This window comes from Bos mutus, chromosome 8 (genome assembly GCF_027580195.1).
Source record: "Bos mutus isolate GX-2022 chromosome 8, NWIPB_WYAK_1.1, whole genome shotgun sequence".
Lineage (NCBI taxonomy): Eukaryota > Metazoa > Chordata > Mammalia > Artiodactyla > Bovidae > Bos > Bos mutus.
Window position 1 is genome coordinate 77789193 of NC_091624.1, and position 15730 is coordinate 77804922.

The window sequence follows — 15730 nt, forward strand, 5'->3', positions numbered from 1 at the left end:
TAATTCTCTGAAAATTTAATCCCCAAACAATAATAAGTTGGGCATAGAATCTATTTCTTTATGGTTACTTTTAAGCTATATTTTAGTGAATTTTTTATTTTCATAATTTATACACATATCACCATATACTAGGAACATTTTATGAGCCAATATTTTATGGTTTTAGCATTATTCCCAGTTATAGTTGCTGTCACATTTGTGTCATTTCCACAAATATTTCCCCCTAAATGACCTAACATTATTTGTGCATTTAATGTTGGTTTATAGGCTTGTAGAAATAAAAAAAATCACATATCTCACTGTTTTTAATATTTATTTGCATTCTGTCTTGGATGATTTCCCTGGAAGCCAGGGGAGGGTTGGGGGAGAGAAAGAAGAGGATAGCATTCCAGACCACAGAGGAAGGAATACAGAAGCCACATAAAACTTCAGGAGGTGATGGGGAGTGGTACAGAGTGGATGCAGCAGTAAGGGTTAATAGTGTCAAGAGGAGGCAGAGGGGAGACTAAGTCTCTGAGTCAGGGTTTTGGGGGATGTGTGTGTGTGTGCACTGTCGTGTCCAACTCTTTGTGACCCCATGGACTATAGCCCAGCAGGCTCCTTTTACATGGGATTTCCCAGATAAGAATACTGGAGTAGGTTGCCATTTCCTACTCCTGAGGCTTTCCAATCCAGGGATTGAACCCGAGTATCCAGCATTTTCTGTTTTGGTAGATTCTTTACCACTGTGTCACCTGGGAAGCCCCATTTTGGAGGATGGTTCTAGGTAAATTTTAAACAATTCTGTCCCAAACTTAGGAACATAGATACAAAATTAAGCACATATCCCACCACAGCTTCCATCATAAAGTTAGAATATTATTAACTCTAAATTGGGCAGTCAAAGCAGGGACTGAAGAACTGCTTGGGGAAAAATGCAGGGAATAGAGCAAAAATGAGTTACTCTCCAAAATAAGAAATTCTATTTTCAAATGTGCATCATTATAATCATTATTTTTATATAGCTTCAAAGAGTACTTAGAGGAAAAAGAAAAAAGAAACTCCCATAACAAATCAGACTGAAGAGTATCATTTTCTGATAAGAAGTTAGGCAGTCTAAATCTCTATGGGATTTCCTGAGGGTCCTGAGTACTCTGCAACATGTTCTTAAACATCTCATTAAACTAAGAACATGTTCTTCTACCATGGAGTGAGATGATTTTGGAGTTTGGGTTACAACAGAAATCTTATGTCAGAAGATACAAAGATGACTAAAACATGACCTTTGTCCATAAGTGTGTGATCTTCTTTATCAATACTGATATTCAGTGTTCACTCAAATTCAATTTTGCAATCTATTACAGGGAGTTTATTTTCCTAAGGGGGGTAGTAGTGTGTGGTAGTCTAGAAACTTGGTTCATTGAACCATATAATGCATCTGTATTGCTTTTGTGTGCCTTCTTTTTCAAGTCAAGATGTTACTTCTGCATATCTTACACATCTGAAGTCAGCAAATTTAACCTGCATTTAAAAATATTCACCACCAGATAAGTGATTTTTAAAAAGTGATTTCAAGATATCTCTACTTTTATCTCCCTTGCAGTGCTTGTACTGAGAGCAGCATGGAAAAGCTCTGAAGCTGTTAGTCCCTGAAGAAAAGTAAACTAGATCTCTTTTCCTGTTGTGATCAGGATGCTCTTTACAACAAAAAAGATATTACCATATTTGATTTATTTTTTTTTTGGTGACTAACAGTTCTGTTAACTTTTAGCATTTCTTCTGTTCCGAGACCGGCGGAGCCATGAGAAAGAGTTGAATTTTTTGACCTGGTTATAGCCAAGGTTGGACCTAAAGATTTCTTTTTCTTGTGGCTGGTTTGACACCACTGGGAAAAAACAAACAACAACAAAAAAAGCTGTCTAGGTAATTACTCTGTCTGTCACAAGAAAAGGATGCCTCCTGAATGTTGGACATTTGGCCACTTACAAAATAGGTAAAGGAATTTACCTAAAAGCTAATTCATGACCAGATGTAGGAGTTAACATTTTATTCTAAAATTTTCATCACATTATTTCAAATAAAGTTTGCCATTTGTTTGTTAAGTACTAATATGAAGGAGTTTTATTTCTAGAATTAGGCAGTATTTAAATATTGCTGTTGTTGTTTAGTCACTTAATTGAGTTTGACTCTTTGCAACCCCATGGACTATAGCCTGCCGGGAATCTCTGTCCATGGTATTTCCCAGGCAAGAATACTGGAGTGGGTTGCCATTCCTTTTCCAGGGGATCTTTCTGACCCAGAGATGAACCCTGCAGAGATATCTCTCCTACATTGGCAGGTGGATTCTTTACCGCTTAACCTCAAGGGATAGTCTCATCAACTTAATAGACATGAATTTGAGCAAACTCTGGGAGATAATAGAGGACAGAGGAATCTGCCAGGCTACAGTGCATGGGGTCTCAAAGACTTTGACATGACTTAGCCACTGAACAACAAATACTGCTACCATAAAGGCTATTGTCATACTTTAGAGACTAGCAGCAAATATTATAATAGGTTATCTACAAATTGAAGTACATGTAGGTGTCAACATAAAAATCTATAGATGACAGTGCCTACTATAAACTAAGGAAGGCAGGTGCCCATTTGAAAAAAAATAATGCTTAAATATTTCTCTTTCAACACAATCAGAGACTCAGCCTTACATTTGGAAATTCAGAAAAAAAAATGTTAATTCTTATTATTAATGTTGTGGTCCGAAAAAATAGCCACATCTAATATTATTATCTCACATTAGTATTACTATCTAATACTATCTAATATTTCATGAAAGGTGAAAGGGTTAGTGGCACAGCCATGTCCAATTCTTTGCAATCCCATGGACTATAGCCTGCCAGGTTCCTCTGTCCATGGAATTTTCCAGGCAAGAATATTGAAGTGGGTTGTCATTCCCTTCTTCAGGGGATCTTCTTGATCCAGGGATTGAACCTGGGTCTCTTGTGTTGTAGGCAGATTCTTTACCATCTGAACCTTATAGATTTGTCTAAAATAATATTGCTAGGGGGAAAAAAATGGGGCTTTTACTCTAGTTACTGCACTTGCCAAACTCTATTTGAATGAAAGTACTTAGTACATATTATTTGAGGATTATGATAGCTTTAGCACAGTACAATAAATTTTCACTTTATTGTGAAAGCATTTACATCAAGAGATGGGAAGTGAAGATTCTGGTAAAATAAACTATAAAAAAGTGAAAAAGCAAGTAATTTCTTTCAAGTTTCAGGTTTAAGATAATAAAATATATGCCATGTATGTTCTCTGACACCTCATTCATTTATATAACCAAATTTTAAATTAACCTCAATAATTTTATAAGACATCTGAAAATTTTTTACATTTTTGGGTGCCTGCCAAGACAAGATGTACTGGAACCAATTTCTGTAATGTCAAAGGGCCTAGAAAGCCTTTAAAAGGTTTAGATTATCGTCAGATAAAAAGTGGATCCTCAAATAGAGCTTGGTTACTTTCAAGCTGTTCTCAAAATGATATTTAGCAAGAGACTATTAAGAAATAATCTTTCTTTAACCTTAATCTCAATCTTCTGATACATCAACAAACAGTTCCTGAACATACAATATTCTATTTACACAGGAAGAAACAAAAATCTAAGCCAAAGAGAAAAAAAACAAAGAATTCCTCATCAAGTAATTTAGAGTATTCCAGGGAACCATAGGCTATATACCGGTTTACTTCCCTTGAGCATATATTCCACGAATTTAAAAGAATCAAAGAAAAAAATTGTTCATGTGTATATGTATATGTGTTCACACACAATAATTACCTATTATATATTAAGATATTTAATTATTTATATCATTTTCAGAGAAATATAACTAACTTTTGCAACACATAAAACTAAAAACCAACCCTTCTCTTCCAATTTAAACATAATACTGGTATCTGTTCAAAGTGTTGAGTTATAATTCAGGTGCATCACCCAGCTTTACATATCATGTTTACAGCCTTTGTTTCAAAAACAGTCTGTTGGGCAAAGAAATTTCTTTGAGACTTTTCAATTTCTCAGAAAGTGTCAACTCGTAGTCATATAGTCCACTCCTAAATCATTCTAAATAGTCAATCATTTATATCATTTTTAAATTGATGTAATATAAGCTGGTAAATCATGTGTGGGATTATATAAATGTAAAAATAAGTAACCAAATATAAAATCAGTTACTTAAAATTCAAAAGTAATAACTGTAAGGCTTTGATTTGCCAAAATGTGCTTAACAGTGTTTTGAATCTTTTCCTGGTGATAAACATTATGAATTACATAATGAGATATATTTGTTTAATATTTAGACTAACTTATGATTCAGAGATGAATGTTCCAGTTTGTCAAATAGCCAAGACTCTATTTTTTCACTGTTGCCAGGCTAATAGTCATCTCTGTGTATATATTTTACAATCTTCACTAGATGGAAAATAAATAAAGCATAAAAACAATTAGCCCCAAACAGTTTTATGTTTCAAGAAAGTTTGTGCTTGGTAACAATCAGGATGACTGAGGACTTTTAATTATATCTGTGATCCTTGTATTGCAAATAGACTAGAAGTTTTCCAGAAGAATGGAGATCCTTTTGACTGCCAGATATAAGAAAGAGATTGAAGTTAGAGACATCCATCTCAACTCAAACCCTGACACCATTTTTTCTCCTGCTGCTCTCAGGTCACAAGGACCCACACATACAGAATTTCTGTATACTACACACAGGCATGCTTGTCTCCCAGGAGACTCCTGATAAGCATCAACAAATGTAGTCTCTGGTGATTAAAAGAGCAAAGTCTTTGTTCTTCTCTGTATTTTTTTTTAACATACATTACAGTATTTTTACCTTCCCTTTATATGCTCTATAAAATTCCTTATTTATTAAAATCTTTGTAGTTATAGCATGTCTTGGGAAACATGGCCTTGTAGACATGATATAAAGAAAAGCAAAAGGAATATAATGATACCACCAACGATAATTAGTAAGAATCTTAAATTTGCCAGGCACAGCACAAAATACTTTTCCATCTGGCCCTGCTAACTTTAAAATGCTGCTATTTAAAATAAATTCTTCTTTTTATGTTACTTTGTCAAGTTTTTCTTATTATTTCCTTTGAGCTATCTTTGTTACAAACTTTGTGCCTATGCTATGAGAAATTCAGTTAATCAGTTAGATAACTGACCAAGTCTCTTTTCACAAAAAAACATTATTGAACCTACTGTCCCTATCACAGAGGACAGGTCCTTAACATGTTCTACCTATTTCTCCAGGATATTATTCATCATCCTTCTTTAAAATGCCAAGTTTCTTCTTGGCACAGAGCTTTGTACATGATGTTTCCTTCTCCAGTTATTTCCATCCTCAATCCTCGGTGTCTGCAATTACTCCCCTTCACTTACTTAACCACAAATCCTTCCTCACACCTCAGCTTGATCACCTCCTCAACCATTTCTTCCTTATTATGTTCACATTATGATAAATACATATAATACACACCATTGTATACTCTCATGTCAATAAACTCCATACATTAGAGCATCCATATTAAAGTGAATTTGGTTAACATCTGTGTCCCCAAGACTAAAAGCTCCATAAGAGTGGGAAAAAATACATTTTTTCCAGTTAAAGCAGTTGGCACAATGTTCACTAAATGTTATTTAAAATACAAAGATAGATTAATGACTGAAAGAATTAACATAAACTGGTTTTAGATAGGTTTTTGCTTCTCAATTAACTGCCTGAAACACAAAGAGAAAAGGTAGCTTATTTTTTACACCTTGCCCATAGCACATAAGCAACAAGCACAATGTTACTTCTGTTCCACCCAAATCTTTACGTAATTATTAAGCCAACAATTAGGGAGAAGATGCTGATGCACAGGGTGCAAGGAGAGCTACGGTAAACCAGGAACATACTTCAGAACAAAGCTGCTAGGGCAAAGAGATAGGATCATCATCAGAAAGATGAATCCATAGGCAGGAAGATACCAGCATGTATCACATCCAATCGGTTAGGCAAGCAGAGGAATATAAGGAAGAAAAATGATAGGAATATCCCAGAGAATTATAGTGGGTACAAGCTGGGCTGATTGCCTAGTTCAAAATGGGTTCTATGATGCCATAATAGATCCCCTCCTTTTCATACTCCTCTCTGCTAGAACAGCTGAAGGAAACACAGGGGAGAACTCATCTGGATCCATCACTGGTGTTCAAGCTCCTAATCACCTCTCCTGGTTAATGGATGAGTAGGTGACTCAAACCAGGGCAATTTGAATTCTCCCTAGGGAATGTTAAAACTCAGGCTGAGACTAAGCAGCAAACCAATTAAAGATTAAGTCAGATGTTAAGATGCTAACAGTCAAATGCATCAAAGTACTGAAAAAAGAGAACTCTTTGCCACTTCTGTAGTAAAAAAGAAAGAAAGAAAGAAAGAAACAGGTATGCATAGAGAGGGAAAGTGTGTGTGTGTTCATGTGACACAGCAAAAGAAGGGAAGATGGGAGAAAAGAAGGGAGCGTGACTAGAGGGAGAAGACAATGGGAAAAGAAAGAGAGATGATAGATTGCAAGTCCCATTAACACTAGTGTTTCTTTAGCCAGTTTCACTCCTGACGCTTCCAAGGATTTGATATGTGAACCCAAAGTAATTCCTTTCTTGCTTAACCTTGTAGTTTGGTTGAGAGAGAACAGAAAGACTACAATAGGACACAAATACCCAACTGAAAGGTGTGATGCAGAAGTCAGGTTTGATCAATTTATTTTTCAGTAGTACTCCTACTTGGTTCCATGTACATACTTATGGGGACTGAGGGGTTTCTGGAGGGTGAGAAATCTCAAAATACTGTGATGTGGTTTCACCATTAGAAACCTGAAGCCCGAATATGATAATGTCAAAGAACAGAGGAATATAAAGTTATAAGAAGCTGTCTTGCTGTAATAACTCATAGATCACTGACCACAATTAATATCCTTAGATCCTCATGAAACTAGGCAATTTATGTAAGCAGTCTAAGTAGTTTTATGTAGACACTTTCATTTAGTAATGCTTACAAAATAAGCAATAAAGTAAACAATAATTTTTATATATAATACTGGCAAACTAATAAACATTCATCTGGATACTCACTTCAGAATGTTTACCTGCACCTACATCTTTTTTTAATACTAAATCTGTATAGTGTATGCAAATTAGCAACTGAGTGTGGTTTAAGATTTGCAAAGTGTTGGCTTTTTTCTTTTCCTTTCTCTCTCTCTTTCAAACCCTTAAGAAAAAATTTATATTTATGAATTCAAAGAATAGGGACAACAACTGAATATACTCATTTTTATTTCATGTTAATTTATTCATTCATTGAAACCATTTACTGTACAATGGAGAATGGACGACTTGCATAAAAGATTAAAATTTTAACTTTAAAATAGTATTGTTGAGCTTGTTTATTTAGAGTGTTGAAAGTATCTGCTTCTCACCTGTAGGAGAACATAGTAGGACCAGCATTCTCCTTATCAATATATAGTAACCATTTGATTGCTGACTTCAAAATATCCTTAATGTGGAACTCAGAGGTAATGCCTAGTTTGTCCAAAGGCCTCAAAGTCCTCTATTCCTACCTTGACTCTCTAGATTTTGCAGGTCCTCCAAGTGGGAGCTTTGCCTGTGTTCTACCTCTAGAATCAGCTCCCTTCAGTTCCTGAGCAGATCTAAGTGCAACCATGTCAGAAGTTCACAATGTTTGTGGCAATGGTTTTAATTTCAATTAATACACGGCCTTTCTCTATAATACTCCTTTAAATTATAATATTGGCTTAATTAATAAAAATGTATGTGCCTAGCTTAGTTTCCCCATCAAATACTCCTGTTCACTCAGTTATTAAACTGCCTATAAACTCAGCTTTTACCCTGGGTCCTGATCATCTATTTGATTCCTGCTAGCTCCCTTTACTGGAGAAGGTGATGGCACCCCACTCCAGTACTCTTGCCTGGAAAATCCCATGGACGAAGGAGCCTGGTGGGCTGCAGTCCATGGGGTTGCTAAGAGTCAGACAGGACTGAGCGACTTCACTTTGACTTTTCACTTTCATGCATTGGAGAAGAAAATGGCAACCCACTCCAGTGTTCTTGCCTGGAGAATCCCAGGGACGGGGGAGCCTGGTGGGTTGCCGTCTATGGGGTCACACAGAGTTGGACACGACCGAAGCGACTTAGCAGCAGCAGCAGCAGTTCCCTTTTCCAGACTCTCAGGTCTAATATATTTCAAGGCTACCTGATATGATATGACAAATATTGGGACATATTTATACTAAAATCATGCTTACCTAAAATTCAAAATTAACCAGATACTTTGTTTTTATTTATTTTTTATTATTCTGGCAATGGCCAACTGGGGGCAGAATGTGAACCCATTCTGGACTGAACTGGACTGGACTGAACTGAATGTGAACCAGTACCAAATAAACAGAATCTCTTGAGCAGGATCAAAACCTTATTTAGCCCAAGAAAATACTTTGATATAAAGTCAGATCTCACAGTCTTGTCAGCCCTCCTGAGTCCCTCTTCTTCTAGTTGGTACCCCTGATGTTTTATGGGAGACTTTTCTTTAGTCAAGGTCTCAACTTCTTTTTTAAATCTGCAATTTTAACTAGGTAGTTTCAAAGGTCTCTTCCGAGTCTAATTTTATATTCTCAAGCTGAGTTATTTCTCCTTCAAATCCTAGCACTCCTAAGTATAAATCCAGGTTTTATCATTCGAGCCTAACTCCTTGTATCTCTTACTCCCATGTCATCAGGAGTTGAGCTCTTGAAGAATGCCAAAGTCTGGAGTTAAGTGTTAGTACGCCTGTGAATGTCACCACAAGGTGACAGTTACCTTGGAAATATGAAAATACTCTATTTTCTTTCAGAGTTTCATAACAGAAAGAGGACATTAAAGTTCTTTTTAAAACAATTAACAAAAAGGAATGTATAAGGCACTTGGAAATTTCATTCAGGGTAGCATTATCCTGCACATGATTACAAGTCTATACTAATAGTCTTGCTTGTCCCTTGCCAGTAGTTTAAAAGAAACTAAAAATTTAAGTGTGATTTTCTTGTTGCTCTTTTTAATTCTTAACCATTCAAGAGAATTATATTACTTAGGGCATGCATGTGGTCAGTTTTCTGAATAAGGCATAATCTCATTAAAATGAAACTAATTTTAAAGACCCATTTAAGTAGATCAAAACAACTGGGGTGGGGTGGGGGTATATTCAAGAGGATCCTAGAAACCAGACATGTGCTTGCAAAAAATTAGTCTTGTACCTGACATGATGCTTGCTTTTTCAAATGAAGAAAGAACAAAAAGGCCAAATATCATTTGAAATAATACATGTCAGTTATCTCAATGACCAATATTACTAATTTTATGAACACTTGAAATTGAATGTCCTGGTAGAATATTGAAATTAGAGCATTGCAGTCAGATACAGACTTAAATATAGAAAAATAATATTATGCATAACTTTGCAAAATAACATAAATGCTCAGTAAGACAACTGGGAAAAATTCAAAAAAATATTTGTTGTCATTTGTCATTTATCTGATCCAAACTAAGTTATCATAAAGATATCATTCATATAATTATTTATTACTCAACTGAAATGATGGAAGGTCTGATATGTAGAGTTTAAAACATCAAATGAGAGAATCTAAAATAACGATACTAATTATATGCTTTATAAGAAACAAGAACGAACGAAACAAGATCCACTCCTCAAACTCAATTATTCATTATCAGATCAGATCAGTCGTTCAGTTGTGTCCGACTCTTTGCGACCCCATGAATCGCGGCACACCAGGCCTCCCTGTCCATCATCAACTCCTGGAGTTCACTGAGACTCATGTCCGTCGAGTCAGTGATGCCATCCTGCCATCTCATCTTCTGTCGTCCCCTTCTCCTCTTGCCCCCAATCCCTCCCAGCATCAGAGTCTTTGCCAATGAGTCAACTCTTGGCATGAGGTGGCCAAAGTACTGGAGTTTCAGCTTTAGCATCATTGCTTCCAAAGAAATCCCAGGGCTGATCTCCTTCAGAATGGACTGGTTGGATCTCCTTGCAGTCCAACGGACTCTCAACAGTCTTCTCCAACACCACAGTTCAAAAGCATCAATTCTTTAGCACTCAGCCTTCTTCACAATCCAACTCTCACATCCATACATGACCACAGAAAAAACCATAGCCTTGACTAGATGGACCTTTGTTGGCAAAGTAATGTCTCTGCTTTTGAATATGCTATCTAGGTTGGTCATAACTTTCCTTCCAAGCGTCTTTTAATTTCATGGCTGCAGTCACCATCTGCAGTGATTTTGGAGCCCAGAAAAATAAAGTCTGACACTGTTTCCACTGTTTCCCCATCTATTTCCCATGAAGTGATGGGATCAGATGCCATGATCTTTGTTTTCTGAATGTTGAGCTTTAAGCCAACTTTTTCACTCTCCTCTTTCACTTTCATCAAGAGGTTCTTTAGATCCTCTTCACTTTCTGCCATAAGGGTGGTGTCATCTGCATATCTGAGGTTATTGATATTTCTCCCGGCAATCTTGATTCCAGCTTGTGTTTCTTCCAGCCCAGCGTTTCTCATGATGTACTCTGCATATAAGTTAAATAAACAGGGTGACAATATACAGCCTTGATGTACTCCGTTTGCTATTTGGAACCAGTCGTTGTTCCATGTCCAGTTCTAACTGTTGCTTCCTGACCTGCATACAGATTTCTCAAGAGGCAGATCAGGTGGTCTGGTATTCCCATCTCTTTCAGAATTGTCCACAGTTTATTGTGATCCACACAGTCAAAGGCCTTGGCATAGTCAATAAAGCAGAAATAGATGTTTTTCTGGAACTCTTACTTTTTCCATGATCCAGCAGATGTTGGCAATTTGATCTCTGGTTCCTCTGCCTTTTCTAAAACCAGCTTGAACATCAGGAAGTTCACGGTTCACATATTGCTGAAGCCTGGCTTGGAGGATGTTGACCATTACTTTACTAGCGTGCGAGATGAGTGCAGTTGTGCAGTAGTTTGAGCATTCTTTGGCATTGCCTTTCTTTGGGATTGGGATGAAAACTGACCTTTTCCAGTCCTGTGGCCACTGCTGTTTTCCAAATTTGCTGGCATATTGAGTGCAGCACTTTCACAGCATCATCTTTCAGGATTTGGAATAGTTCAACTGGAATTCTATCACCTCCACCAGCTTTCTTCATAGTGATGCTTTATGCATGTTAACATTATTAAAGCAACAGTGAATGTACAGGAACCAGAAAACAGAAAAATTTCTATTGCAGGTGTCAAAGTTGATGGGGAACCATGAGGCATACTGGCCTGCTGGGAAGAAGAAATTACCTGTACCTTCTAGAATTCAGTAGTATCAGTCAGTGCCTTGGAATACATGAAGGCTAAATATGTAACTCTATAGAATATATATGTTCAACAAATAACGTCTCCCCTACAGAAAATGTGCTCTGATCAAACAGACAAGGTGTTCAAAGACCAAAACTGCTTCTTGATACAAGAAGGTCACCTGTTATATATATATTAAGCCATTTAATCAACAAATTGGGCCCTAAAGGTTAAAAATGATTTTACTTAAAAATAAGTAGTTCAAAAAGGTAAAAGTAAAGAAAAACCAATTTTGGAGTTTGAAAGAAATGATGAAAAATTTAAAGAACAAACAATATATTTGACACAGGAAAACACAATGAAATATAAAATTCTAGCATTAAAGTAACTAGTATCATTTGAGTACTTATAGTGATTTGGTACTACTGAACTACCTTTCAGAGTTCATCTTACTCATCAAACATACTTATGAGTTAGGGTCTATCATCTTTATATACAGAGAGGAAATACATTTGGAGGATTTAGTCACTTGTTCAAACTGACCTACAAAGTAGTGAAGGCAAGATTTAAAGTAAGATCTGAATGAAATCCAATTCCATGTTGTTAGGTACTATAATATACCATCCCTATGGGCTACATAATTGTTTACTAATGACAAGCTGAAAGGCTTCCCTGGTGGCTCAGATGGTAAACAATCTACCTGCAATGCAGGAGACCTGTGTTCAATCTCTGGGCTGGGAAGATCCCCTGGAGAAGGGAATGGCTACCCACTGCAGTATTCTTGCCTGGAGAATTCTGTGCACATAGGAGCCTGGCAGGGTCATGAAGAGTAAAGACACAAGTGAGAGACTGAGGAGACAAACACAATGACAACTTGAAGGGCATTGAAAATAAATAAAATAAATGGATGTATTGCAACCAAAAATCAGGAGAGTCTGGGGCAAGTACAGGCTTAGACTCTGACTAGCTCTATGAGCATGAGCAAGTAACTTTACTTCTCATGGGCCTCAATTCCCTCATTTGTAAAATTAAGAAATCAACCTTAGTAGATTTGGGAGTGATAGCTCCTAGTTTGTTCACATCTTCCTGGATCCATAACTTTGCCTAGTCCTTTGCACATGAACATCTTCTTCCAACAACACAAGAGAAGTTTCTACACATGGAAATCACCAGAAGGTCAACATTGAAATCAGATTGACTATAGTCTTTGAAGCCAAAGATGGAGAAGCTCTATAAAGCAAAAACAAGACCAGGAGCTGACTGTGCAAATAGCTGTGAAAAGAAGAGAAGTGAAGAGCAAAGGGGAAAAGGAAAGATATACCCATTTGAATGCAGAGTTCCAAAGAATAGCAAGGAGAGATAAGAAAGCCTTCCTCAGTGATCAGTGCAAAGAAATAGAGGAAAACAATAGAATAGGAAAGACTAGAGATCTCTTCAAGAAAATTAGAGATACCAAGGGAACATTTCATGCAAAGATGGGCACAATAAAGGACAGAAATGGTATGGACCTAACAGAAGCAGAAGATATTAAGAAGAGGTGGCTAGGATAGAACTTGCCACAGAAGAACTATACAAAAAAGATCTTCATGACCCAGATAAGCATGACGGTGTGAGAACTCACATAAAGCCAGACATTCTGGAATGTGAAGTCAAGTGGGCCTTAGGAAGCATCACTGTGAACAAAGCTAGTGGAGGTGATGAAATTCCAGTTGAGCTATTTCAAATCCTAAGAGATGATGCTGTAAAAGTACTGCACTCAGTATGCTAGCAAATTTGGAAAACTCAGCAGTGGCCACAAGACTGGAAAAGGTCAGTTTTCATTCTAATTCCAAAGAAAGATAATGCCATAGAATGCTCAAACTACTGCACAATTGCACTCATCTCACAGGCTAGTAATGTTTTAAAATTCTCCAAGCCAGGCTTCAACAATACATGAACTGTTAACTACCAGATGTTCAAGTTGGTTTTAGAAAAGGCAGATCTAATTGCCAACATCCACTGGATCATCGAAAAAGCAAACGAGTTCCAGGAAAACATCTATTTCTGCTTTATTGACTATGACAAAGCCCTTGACTGTGTGGATCAAAATAAACTGTGGAAAATTCTGAAAGATATGGGAATGGAATACCAGACTATCTGACCTGCCTCTTGAGAAATCTGTATGAAGATCAGGAGGCAACAGGACATGGAGCAACAGACTGGTTCCAAGTAGGAAAAGGAGTACGTCAAGGCTATATATTGTCACTGTGCTTATTTAACTTATATACAGAGCACATCATGAGAAAGGCTGGGCTGGAAGAAGCACAAGCTGGAATCAAGATTGCCAGGAGAAATATCAGTAACCTCAGATATGCAGATCTTCCCTCATGGCTCAGATGGTAAAAGCATCTGCCTATGATGCGGGGGACCTGGGTTCAATCCCTGGGTCGGGAAAATCCCCTGGAGAAGGAAATGGCAACCCACTCCAGTACTCTTGCCTGGAAAAATCCCATGGATGGAGAACCCTGGTAGGCTAAAATCCATGGGGTCACAAAGAGTTGGACACGACTGAGTGACTTCACTTTCTTTTCTTTCAGATATGCAGATGACACCACCCTTATGGCAGAAAGTGAAAAAGAACTAAAGAGCCTCTTTATGAAAGTGAAAGAAGAGAGTGAAAAAGTTGGATTAAAGTTCGACATTCAGAAAACTAAGATCATGGCATCTGGTCCCATCACTTCATGGCAAATAGATGGAAAAACAGTGGAAACAGTGGCTGACTTTATTTTTGGGGGCTCCAAAATCACTGCAGATGGTGATTGCAGCCATGAAATTAAAAGACGCTTACTCCTTGGCAGAAAATTTATGACCAACCTAGATAGCATATTCAAAAGCAGAAATATTACTTTGCCAACAAATGTCCGTCTAGTCAAGGCTATGATTTCTCTAATAGTCATGTATGGATGTGAGCCTTGGACTATAAAGAAAGCTGAGTACCAAAGAATTGATGCTTTTGAACTGTGGCGCTGGAGAAGACTCTTGAGAGTCCCTTGGACTGCAAGGAGATCCAACCAGTCCATCCTAAAGGAAATCAGTCCTGAATATTCACTGGAAGGACTGATGCTGAAGCTGAAACTCCAATACTTTGGCCACCTGATGTGAAGAGCTGACTCATTTGAAAAGACTCTGATGCTAGGAAAGACTGAAGGCAGAGAAGGGGACGACAGAGGATTAGATGGTTGGATGACATCACTGACTCAATGGAGGTGAGTTTGAGTAAACTCCAGGATTTGATGATGGACAGGGAGGCCTTGGGTGTTGCAGTTCATGGTGTCGCAGAGTCAGATACGACTGAGTGACTGAACTGAACTGAACTGAACTTGCACACTGATGCTTGCCACTGTAACTTGCCTTGGTAGAAGGGACATTGGGAAATGTGATACAAGCTTGAAACCTCCTTGCTCAATGGACATGACCCTCCATTGCTGTTTTGGGTGTCCTGTACCAGCAGCTAATGATAATCCAGGGGAGCTTACCTTCACTACCTCAATTAATGGCATCAACCATGAGATATGTAAAGGAAACCAGTGGACTGGAGGCTCATGAGTGAGTCCAGGAAAACCCACGAGGAGAACCAGTCAGCTAGCTCAGCCCAAATTTCTCACTGATCAAACTGTAAGCTAGCAAAAGATTATTGATTTCAGCCAGGAGTAAGCAAACTTCCTGTGTAAGGCCAGATAGTAAATGTTTTAGAATGTGTGATTCATAAGATTTCTCTCACAGCTCCTTGACTCTGTTGTTATAGCACAAAGGCAGCTACAGACAATGAGCATAAAAATGGGCATGACCTTGTTCCAATAAAAGTTTATTTATACGAAAAGTCACCCTCCCCCCTCAAAAAGACAGTACTTGGATTTGACCCTTGGACAGCAGTTTGCCAACTTTTGTTATCAGCCAGTAAATGTTGCCATGGTTTGTTAAACAGCAAAAACTGACACCTTGACCAAGATGAGTTCATTAATACTGAGAAAATAAATTTTCTAGTTAGAATTTGAATTGCAGGTGAAATGAGCATTATATTATTCCAATTAAAATCTGCCTCCAAAACACTAAATTTTCATCAGTGAATTTAAAAGAAAATGCTTGATTTTCTCCAATCCAAATTTATTTTTTGGCGAAAGCAATTGCTTTAAAACATTGAATACATTACTTAAAGTTTATTAACCAGAAGAATATAAATATAATGGAAATTTCACCCAATACTTCTTCCTTGGCCCCATGAGAACAACACTTTCATACACACATGCATATACACACACAATAAGAATAAAACTTTACAAATCACTAGTTAAATGTGC